The sequence below is a fragment of the Oryza glaberrima genome, chromosome 5 (genome assembly GCF_000147395.1).
Source record: "Oryza glaberrima chromosome 5, OglaRS2, whole genome shotgun sequence".
NCBI lineage: Eukaryota > Viridiplantae > Streptophyta > Magnoliopsida > Poales > Poaceae > Oryza > Oryza glaberrima.
Genome location: NC_068330.1, coordinates 4,657,527 through 4,668,033, shown reverse-complemented (window position 1 = coordinate 4,668,033; position 10,507 = coordinate 4,657,527). Strand labels below are relative to the sequence as shown.

The following is a 10,507-nucleotide window of genomic DNA, read 5'->3' as shown; positions in this document are numbered from 1 at the left end:
CTCCTCCTCCTGTGCATGGCGCCGACACCTCCTCTCCTCCAGGCGGCTCTCGGCGGCGGCGGCCTGGGCGACGGCGGCGGCGGGGCAGACGGCGGCGGCTGGGCGAGGCGGCCGGGCCGACGCCTCGTCTCCTCCTCCTGTGCATGGTGCTGACGCCTCCTCTCCTCCAGGTGGCTCTAGGCGGCGGCGGCTTGGGCGACGGCGGCAGCCTGGGCAACGGCGGCAGCGGGACGGACAGCGGCGGCTGTGCGAGACGGCCGGGCCGATGCCTCGTCTCCTCCTCCTGTGCATGGTGCCGACGCCTCCTCTCCTCCAGGCGGCTCTCGGCGCGCGGCTGACGACGACGACGAGGCGGCGGCCGGAAGTGGCGTACGTGTGCGCGACGACGATGACGACGGTAAGGCGGAGGCCGGGAGCAGGCCGACGATGACGAACAGGCCAGGCGGTGAGCCGGCCGCGGCAGCGAGCGGGCGAGGCGGCGGCTGGACGAGCCGGGCGCTGGGCGCGGCCGCAACCAAGCCATGTGGCGAACTGGGCGCGGCGGCGGCTGGGTGAGCCGGGCGCGGCAGCGAGTGGGCGAGCCGGCCGGCGAGGCGGCGAACCGGGCGCGGCGGCGGCCCAGATGACGACGTCGACGAGGAGGACCCAGATGATGACATCGACGAGGCGGCGGTTCGGCAGCAAGCCGAGCGCCGCGGCGGCACCGAGCGACCGATTCGTTTGTTTTATTTTTGGTATTTTTGATTCCGTGCGGACGTGTTTGAAAGCGCAGTTTTTGTCATAAACCGATTACCCTCCGCTCCAAATGGCTCTATTTTTCTCCCACAAAGTTCCCGAAACCAAGTTTATCAGCTTAAAACTGAAGAATCTACTCACAATTTTAATGTAGAACTGAAGAAGCACAATTTCCTTTAATGACGAGGACCGTTTCTTTCCTCACTCTCCAGGTGAGATAGCTGATACGCCCAACATCGGCCTAAAAGATGTCGCCGGGGATCGGTTGAAGCTACACTCTTGCTCTGCCTCGGTCTCCCGTAACCCGAAAAGGTTGGTTCTTCCCCTACAACCCCTACCCCTCCAAGGCAGTACTCTTCATCTGTTGACGAATAGAGGACGACAAAGATCTCTCTCGCAAAGAAGCAAGAAATGTAGGAATGAAACAAGGCCATGGAAAGTCCGAATGTCGTGGATGGACGTTGGAATCGGCCAGCTGGTAATGGCTTCGATCTTCGTGGGGTCAGCCTTGATCGAGATGCTCTGTATGAAGTTCTTGAATTTGAAACTGCCTGCAAGCTGGTATTAATCTCAATGAGAGGGACTTGTTGGTCAATACCGAAAAAACCTACTTATGGTGGTACCACCGTTTCCGGTTCGGCCAGGGGGCTTCGAAGAGTGAATAAGTTCGCAGTGATGTGTAATTCAATATCCTTACCACGCTTAGAATAAAATACAAATAAAGATAGAAGGGTATAACACAACCGCACGGGATAATCGATTATCCCGTGCGGTTGGACCGCCCGCATGCGAAAATGCTGATTTTCCCAGACGATTGGCTCCAGGCGGGCCGGACAACCGCACGGAAAAATCAAAATGCCCGTTTGGAAAAATCTTGAATGTAGTAGTGCTTAGTGAGCCATATGCGAAAATAAAGCTCGATTTTTGCAGATGGACTAGATACGGTGTGGTTGTAATCTATAGGGGTCCTTGTATAGAAATATCGTTTTATTAAGTATTTAGAACATGATTTTCCAATCGAAAATAATATAGACACTACTACAGGTATGGTTTTTCAATACGGCTGAGAACCATCTTTCCATGCGGTTGTGCCGAAATCGTCTGTAAAAATCAGCCTTTTTGCATGCGGCCGGCGCAACCGCATGCGAAAATAGGATTTTCGCATGCGGTTGCTCATACCGGCCGCATGCGAAAATAAGTTGAGCAAACAAAAAAAAATAAAATCGAAAAAACCCAAAACCAAACCCTAGCCCGCCACCGGAGCGCCGCATCCACGCCGCATGCCGTCGCCGGCGGCGGATCCATCGCTCCCGCCGGCCCCCGCCGTCGCCGGCGCCAGATCCGTCGGCGGCGGCACCGGATCCGTCACCCCCACCGCTCGGCGTCGTCATCGGCGGCGGATCCGTCGCCCCCGCCGCCCAGCGTCGTCACCGGCGGCGGATCCATCGCCCCCGCCGCGGCCGTCGTCGTTGTCGGCCGCTGAGCCGAGGTTGCCAAGCCGCCGCCGCGACCCCGCTGCGAGCCCGCCGCCGCCGTATCCGCTCCCGCCGCCCGCCGTCGCCGCTCTCACCGCGGCCGTCGTCGTCGGCGGCGGATCCGTCGCCCCCGCCGCCCAGCGTCGTCGCCGACGGCGGATCCATCGCCCCCGCCACCCATCGTCGGCACCGGTGCCAGATCCGTCGGCGGCGGCTTCGGATCCGTCGCCCCCGCCGCGGCCGTCGTCGTTGTCGGCCGCCGAGCCGCCGCCGCCGCCGTAGCCGCTCCCGCCGCCCGCCGTCGCCGCTCCCACCGCGGCCGTCGTCGTTGTCAGCCGCCGAGCCGAGGAAGCCGAGCCGCCGCCGCCCGCTGCCCGCTGCTCGACGCCGCCTGCCGCCGCTTCTCGGCGCCCCCTCGTTGGCCACGCGCAAAGGAGAGAAAGAGAGAGAGGAAGAGAAAGAGAGTGAGAGAGGAAGAGAAAGAAAAAGAGAGGGGTGAGGATATCAGAGAGAGGAGAGAGAGAGGAGAGGAGAGGAGGGGAGATGAATATTTTTGAAGTGGTGAGGAGGGAAAAAACTGAAAAAACTGTTGATATTTTTGCATGCGGACCACTTAAGGAGCCGCATGGAAAAATAGATTTTTGCATGCGGCTCCTTAAGTGGTCCGCATGTAAAAATAATCATTAAAAAATTAATTAAAAATGTGAGAACTTCGAATCAAATTTTATGGTCCTAAATAAACTCATATGAAAAAGTTGCCAAAAATAAAGTTGTAGAAGTCGTTGAGATCTACCAATTTTATTTTGGTAATTTCTCCATCCAAGTTTGATTGAACTATATAAATTTGAATTTTGAAATATAAGAAATTCAAATAGTTTTTTAGGTAGTAAATGATTTCAAATGGAAAAGTTATCAAAAACAAGTTGTATAACTTATCAAGATCTACAACTTTTCTATTGGTCATTTTTCTATATGACTTTGTTTGAACAGTATGAATTTGAATTTCAAATTATAACAACTTCAAACAACATTTTCAGATACTAAATGATTTCAACTGAAAAAGTCGTCAATAACAAATTGGTGTAACTCATTAATACCTATAACTTTTATTTTGGTCATTTATTCATCCGACAAAGTGATTTGTAAGATTATTCACAGAATGTACATATCTATTATATAGTTTTATAAACTATAAGAGAGAGATGTAAATTTTGTGAAAATGTTAGTATCACTTTGTCAAATGAAGAAATGACCAAAATAGAAATTATAGATCTTGATGAGTTATACAACTTTATTGTTGTTGACTTTTTCAGCTGAAATCGTTTATTGCTTCATAATATTATTTGAAGATTTGAAATTTAAATTTAAAATTGATAAAACAAAGTCACAAGAAAAAATGGCCTAAATAATAACAGTAATAACACAATAACATGATAGAGCATGATTTTAGAAACATTTAGGATAAAGAATCATCCAATTTGGAGTTCGTATGAGTGAGATACACTAGTTTCAAATTTTCAAATTTTTCAAATTTTATTTTCGCATGCGGGCGCTTAAGTGAGCCGCATGGAAAAATCGATTTTTCCATGCGGGCGCTTAAGTGAGCCGCTTGCATGTGCACCTCTTAAGAGACCCGTATGGGAAAATCGATTTTTCCATACGGGCTTCTTAAGGAGCCGTTTGCGAAAATGCCGCGCGATTTTTGCAGGCGCCACTAGTTATGGTCCGTTTGCAAAAATTATGGGGTCTCGTATAGAAAAATCACTTTTGTAGTAGTGAGATACGACGTTGTTGTTCGACCCCAGTGTATGATCAAAGCAACGATAAAAACCTCACAAACGATACATGATTCAGGCCGTGATGAATCTTGGCATGCGTCTATTAGCTGTGCCCACGCCGTAACACGGTCGGACAACAATCGGATGGCATCGTTGTACGTTCAGCAAGGTTCGATTCAAATATATACTTGACCACGAGGTGAAACCGTTATTATAACTTTTGTCAAATCCCGTTGCAATGCACGGGCCTGCCCCTCTGCTAGTAATATTAGAGAAAGGTACTAGAAAAACATACGTATTATAACACAAAACACATATGAAGCGCACTCTACCACGCAACCAAGAAGCGACATTAATAACAACAACAACGTTATTTCTAACACTTGACCCCTGTGTGTCGGTGGCCGGGCGCCCCGTCGCACTCCGGTCGACGTCGACGGTCGTCATCCGACGGGATCGTAATCCACAACTTACGGCAAGCTAGTCCGGCCGGTGGAGCATGCACCCAGCTGCTGATCTCGCCGGTCAAACGTTGAGCTCGCACGTACGACGTCGCACCTCGAAGAACATACGGACCTCCGTGAAGCGACTCCCTCACCAATCACTCGCCTCTACTATATAAACCCCATGGCCTCCTCGCTGAAGCTCACAGCCTCCTCGATCACACACATCTCCTCTAAAGCAGCTCACAGCTCAAGAGAAGGAGAGGGCAACAATGCCGACGGCGAGGTTGCTCCTCCTCCTCACGGTGGTGGCAGCGGCGGCGGGCTCCTGCTTCTGCAGCGGCCAGGAGGCGAAGCCACCAACGCCGCCGCCGCCACCGCCGTACTGCGGCAGCGTGAGGACGGCGGTGGAGGCGCACAATATCATCGGGTGGAAGACGTTTCCGGCGGATTGCGCCAAATACGTCGCCGACTACATCACCGGCGACCGCTACGGCCGCGACTCCGACGTGGTGATCAACGAGGCCGTCGCCTACGCCGAGAGCCTCAAGCTCTCCGGCAGTGGCAAGGAGGTCTGGGTGTTCGACGTCGACGAGACCGCACTCTCCACCGTGCCCTACCAGGCTAAGCATGGCTACGGGTACGTATATATACTCAAACACTAGGTAAACTTGTTTTTTTATTATCAATATTTATCCCATCATATTTTTCATGAAAAAATAGTCATGCACTTACATTGTAAATCCCTAAATTATATATTTACTTTTCATGTATTTAAAAAAGTCCCAAAAAGTGTGTCGACATAATTATAGCAACCGTATTTTTATCTTGCATAAAATTTTATAATTATTTCCCTCTAAAAAATAATAAACCTAAATTCTAATATAAACCTAAATTCTAATTTTATAAATATAAGTGATTTACTATTTTATTTATTTCACTCCAAATAACAATTAGCAAATTGTAATTATATATGAACTCTTTTTCAATCAAAGAGGCTATAGTTAATACTCAAAAATATCCAACAAACATATATGCTATATAATTAGATTTTTAATAATGATCATAATATCAACAACAATGACCCGTATGAGAAAACACAGACGTTGTCATGGTAGTGTTGTGGATGCATGACTCCTCCAAACCGTGATTCGAATCCTAGTGTCTACAAATATTACATACACACGAGTACATGTTCAATAAGAATTTAATGCGTAATTAAGTGACTAGCTAGCACATGGTCGCTGTCACTCTCATGGGCATGTTAGTGTAATGTGCCTGCGTAGTGGTGTATTTGCGCTTGGATCTTTCGTATAATAAAAAGAAGTAACATAAATAACACGTTGTACTACTGGTTGGCGATTACCATCTTTAAATCATCATTCCCCTTTCTAGAGTTCAGCCATACGACCACGCGAACTTCCTCCAGTACGTGGCTGGAGGGAGCGCACCGGCATTGCAGGGGACGCTGCGACTCTACCAACGGCTGCTCCAGCTCGGCATCAAGCCGGTGTTCCTAACCGACCGCACCGAGGACCAGATAGCCATCACCACCCACAACCTCCTCTCACAGGGCTACTCTAGCTGGGAGAAGCTACTGCTCCAGCCGATTGGGCTCCAGACCTCAACTCAAGCGTTCAAGACAAGTGAGCGGAAGAAGCTAGTGGATGCCGGCTATGTCATTGTCGGCAACATCGGTGACCAGTGGAGCGACATCCTCGGATCACCGGAGGGTTGCCGCACCTTTAAGTACCCCAATCCCATGTACTACGTTGCCTAGGTGGGCCACCAACATTATTGCTAGCCAGCTAGCTATATCGGTGGATGCAAGTTCGCGTGTGTTTCATTTACTTAATTTCTTGTCATCAAATATTCTTAGCGCGCGGTTACTTACTCTTTGACGTGTATGCTGGATTTCCTTCTTAGTTTGCTTTGTGAGAGATGAGATTTAAATTTGTAATAACGCTGGTTTGGCATGCCAAACCAGTTGGCTATTTCATTGATCATTGTATTATGTTGCCTGGTTGTAATTATTGATCAATGGATCAAGCAGTACCTTACATTAAAATATTCACTATTGATTGGATTTTTCATTTCATATACGTGAAGGAGAAAACTGATGAGTGTGGGAAGATCTTAGAAAAAGATAACAAATATGGTACATCTCTATTTCAAAAATTTTAAATTATTCTAGCCTTGCCCTACTTTAGCTTTACCAGATACTGGCTTTAACAAGTGGCAATTTAAAGCCGCAAGTAGATTTTTAGCTCTTGAAATTCTCTCAAATTAAAGTCCATTTTCATTGAAATAAAGTACTTTTTCACCCCAACAATTTCAAAACCAGATAGTAGAAAAAACTTGATGCAGAATTTTCATAGCAGTTTTACTTGAAAGTAAGGTGGTTTTCCTATTTCTACCCTCATTGTGCATATTTTGTTGGTGTATTGTCACTTAATTAGGTCTATAACAATGAATAAAACTTGCATAATTTATGTTCATGCTAAAGAAATATGCAGCTCTTTCAAATGAAGTCGGATATGATGATAAATATGAAGATTGTATCCCTCAAAGAGATGTACAACTTTTCTTGCTGAAAGTTTATTCATTTGAGATGGTTGAATTATTCTTTTTTTATCTCAGATCTGTTTTGAATGTATTTTTCTTATATTTCCAAACAACCTTAGATAGACACATGTATGTTCTATAAGAAAATTCTAGCCCTCGACGGGATCAACGACTTTCAAATTCAAGGTTTGTTCCTAAGAGATCATTATGGTTTCAAAAATTTGTTTTTTCTCAGATCTATTTTTGGTTTTGTCCTTTTAGTTCTCAAAATGACCTCAGATGGTGGCTTGTTCTATATTAAAAGTGTAGAGTTCGCTGACATCTTAAAAGTGTACAGTTCGATGACATATACAACTTTGTAGTTGGAAGGCTTTCGAATATGGAACATTTAGGTGCGTAAATATTCGTTATAAGTTTTGGCCAATATTTTTACAAGGGTTTCTACGTACTTTAGAATGTCCACACTTTAAAAAGTTGAAAATTCATATTAAACGTGATTGAGGTCAATCAAGCTCCTATATAGATTCTCGTAGTACTTCCTATAATATGAAAACTTTAATGCTTTCATGGAATATTTTTTTACTATTGCCATTCACTAATATCAAGTTACATACAAAATTGTTGATCCGGACGATATCTAAAACTTTGTACTCTTTTGTTTGAGATCTGTCGACGAGCTATACTCGAAAATGTTATTTACATGGGATGAGGATGGTGCTACTGAGGTATACACGAGGATTACAATAAAATAGATGGGAGAGGTATACACAAGATTACTATAAAACAAATGGGAGACGTGGATTTTTATACTACTTCAGGCACTTAGGATGGGTAATAACCCAACTCCAGTTTATATATATAGCTATGAAATATATCACACTGATTACAATGGGGGAGCAAGTTAGCTAATCTATCCCATTGACTAGTATCTTATGAGAACTAATCCGACGATTTGTAGTCGGTGGCTAGCGATCAACTTTCTCCTGGCTACATAAAAGTTTTTTTGGCAAACGGCTAAAACCTATTTTTGCAAATGGTTGAGCAGTCCGCCTCCCCATAGGTGTATATAAACATCGGCATTTTTCCAATCGGGCGACGCACCCACTCCGGAAATATGATTTTCGCAGGTGGTCAGTTAAGTCGCCCACTTGTGAAAATAATTCGTAAAATTAAAACCCTAGTTAGCTCCGATATACCGTCGCTGCCGCTGTTGTCGTTGCCGTTGTTGTCGTTGCCGCAGTTGGTCATTACCACCACGGTTCGCCATCATCAGTGTTGCCGCCAAGGTGCCACAGGTCCAGCGGCCAACGCCAGCGAATCTACCCCTCTCGAGGTCGGCGCAACTAGATCAACCAGCGTCGAGCACACAAGCACTAGATCCGCTATCATCATCGCCACCGCGAGGCCCCGCAGCTCCAAGGGATAGCAGCGGCAGATTAGCCTCTCCTAAGGGCTAAGACCAGCGGTGGCAGATCTGCCGCCGTCGAGTTCCCAAGCGTTAAAAACACCGTCATTGTCACCTCGAGGCCCCATAACTCCCGAGGCCGTTATTGGCGGATTAGCCTTTCTCGAAGCCGGTGCTGCTGGATCCGCTATCGCCAAGCTCCCGAGTGCCAGAATCGCCATCACCGAGCACCCCATCATCACCAAGCTCCCAACGCAGCATCCACCATCACCGAGCTCTCCAACACCGGATCCGTCGTTGTTCGAAGCCCATGCAAGACGCTGGAACCAACTCTTATGTATGTGGCTGCGGCCATTGATTTTGCCGTTGCCATCATCGAAAGCCCAACGCTCCTCTGCCTCCACCGCCCGAAGCTGCCTTCGTTGCCGCTGCCAGAAGCCCACCATAGATGCCCTCAGACTCACATCGCTGCCTGCAGGGGAGGAGTGGATACGAGGGAGAAGGGACCGATCGATTAGAGAGAACATGGAGAGAAATGAGGACAGAGGCTGATAGGTAAGAGAATAATTAATTAAAGGAGACAGACACGACGTGTGGCTGGTCAGTGCAATATTTTTACATACGGGTTTCTTAAGAGATCTATCTGCAAAAAACAATCTAAATTAACTTTTGGGGGCTGCTATATGCCGGAATCCCGTTGGGGTACTGTCCCAACGGGATCGCTCCCTGTCCACCTCCCTCAGACGCGAGAGCGCAAGCCACCGTGGGAGCAGCACAGATGAAGCTAACGCCAGTGGCGCTGACGCGGCCGGCGCCGACGACCTCTGGCGTGGAGGACGCGGCTGCCGGCGAGCTCCGGCGTGGTGCATGGTCGCATGGACGGCGGAGGATCTGCGTGGTGACAGAGACGGTGCCGGCGACGAGCTCTGGCGTGGGGCGTGGACGACGGAGGATCCTGCGTGGTGATGGCGGCGGCGCCAGTGACAAGCTTTGGCGTGGAGGACGCGGTCGCCGGCTGAGGTGATGGCGGCTGCCGGTGATGAGCTCCCAACGGAGGACATGGTCGTCGGCGACGAGCTCCGATGTGGACCATGGACGGGGGAGGAAGCGGCTGCCGGCGATGAGGTTTGGGTTCAGTGTGGAGCGTGGACGGGAGAGGACGCGGCCGCTGGCGACGATGCCTCGACACCTCGACGCCCAGCTCCTGGTATCTAGTAGGTATCATCTGAATATGATACCTCACAAGTATCACCCCGATACGTCGTAGAAATCGCACGATACCTGATAGGTATCATATGATACCTCACGAGTATCGCCTGATATGTGATAGGAATCGTATGATACCTGATACGTGGTAGAATCGCATGATACCTGGTATGTATCACCCGATACCAGCTAGTTATCAAGTGATACATATAAGTTATCATATGATTCTTGCCACGTAGAAGATGATAGTTGCGAGGTATCAAGTGATACTTAAGTAGGATCATGTTAAACCTGGGAGGTATCATGATCATCCTTAGTATCATGTCCTGTTTCACCAGGTTTCATAGGTGATACTTTGGGAGAATCATGTGATACCTGGGAGTATTGTCACATCCTGATTTTCGTTTTAGGATTTATAAATTATTTAATAAATTATTATTAGAATTTATATTAAATGTTCAGTAATTTACAAGTGAAGCTAAATGTGGGAAATAAAATTTGCTAAAAATAAAGTATGGCTGGATTTAATTTTTATTAAATTCGCCATAGTTAATTATACTATCTGGAATTTTCTCGGATTTTTCGGAACTTAATTCCTAATTTTAATCATACAAAGAACATTTCAGTAATTAATCACATATTAAATTAATTATTAAATGGTCCTCTTATAACTTTGTTAAATATTTATAGTGTTCAAGTACTTTCAAGATTTTTCTTGAAATTATTCGAGCATTGGAAGTATTTTTAACAATTCAAAGATCATTTTACTGATTAATTTAATTGGAAAAGTAAATTAAATACCATTTTCCTTTTCGGGCTGAAACTGGAAAAGTTCACCTTCATTCCTCGGCCCATTCTCCCTTCCTTTCGGCTGGCCTTATCCCTCTCCGAAGTCCATTT

The 10,507-nt window shown here is 47.0% G+C and overlaps 2 pseudogenes; both read left to right on the top strand.

The window, feature by feature from the left end:
* Nucleotides 1-744, top strand: LOC127773417 (uncharacterized; annotated as a pseudogene).
* A 3,887-nt stretch (nt 745-4,631) lies between these two features.
* The window catches only part of LOC127773415 (stem 28 kDa glycoprotein-like), a 33,998-nt pseudogene continuing 28,122 nt past the window's right edge, over nt 4,632-10,507 (top strand).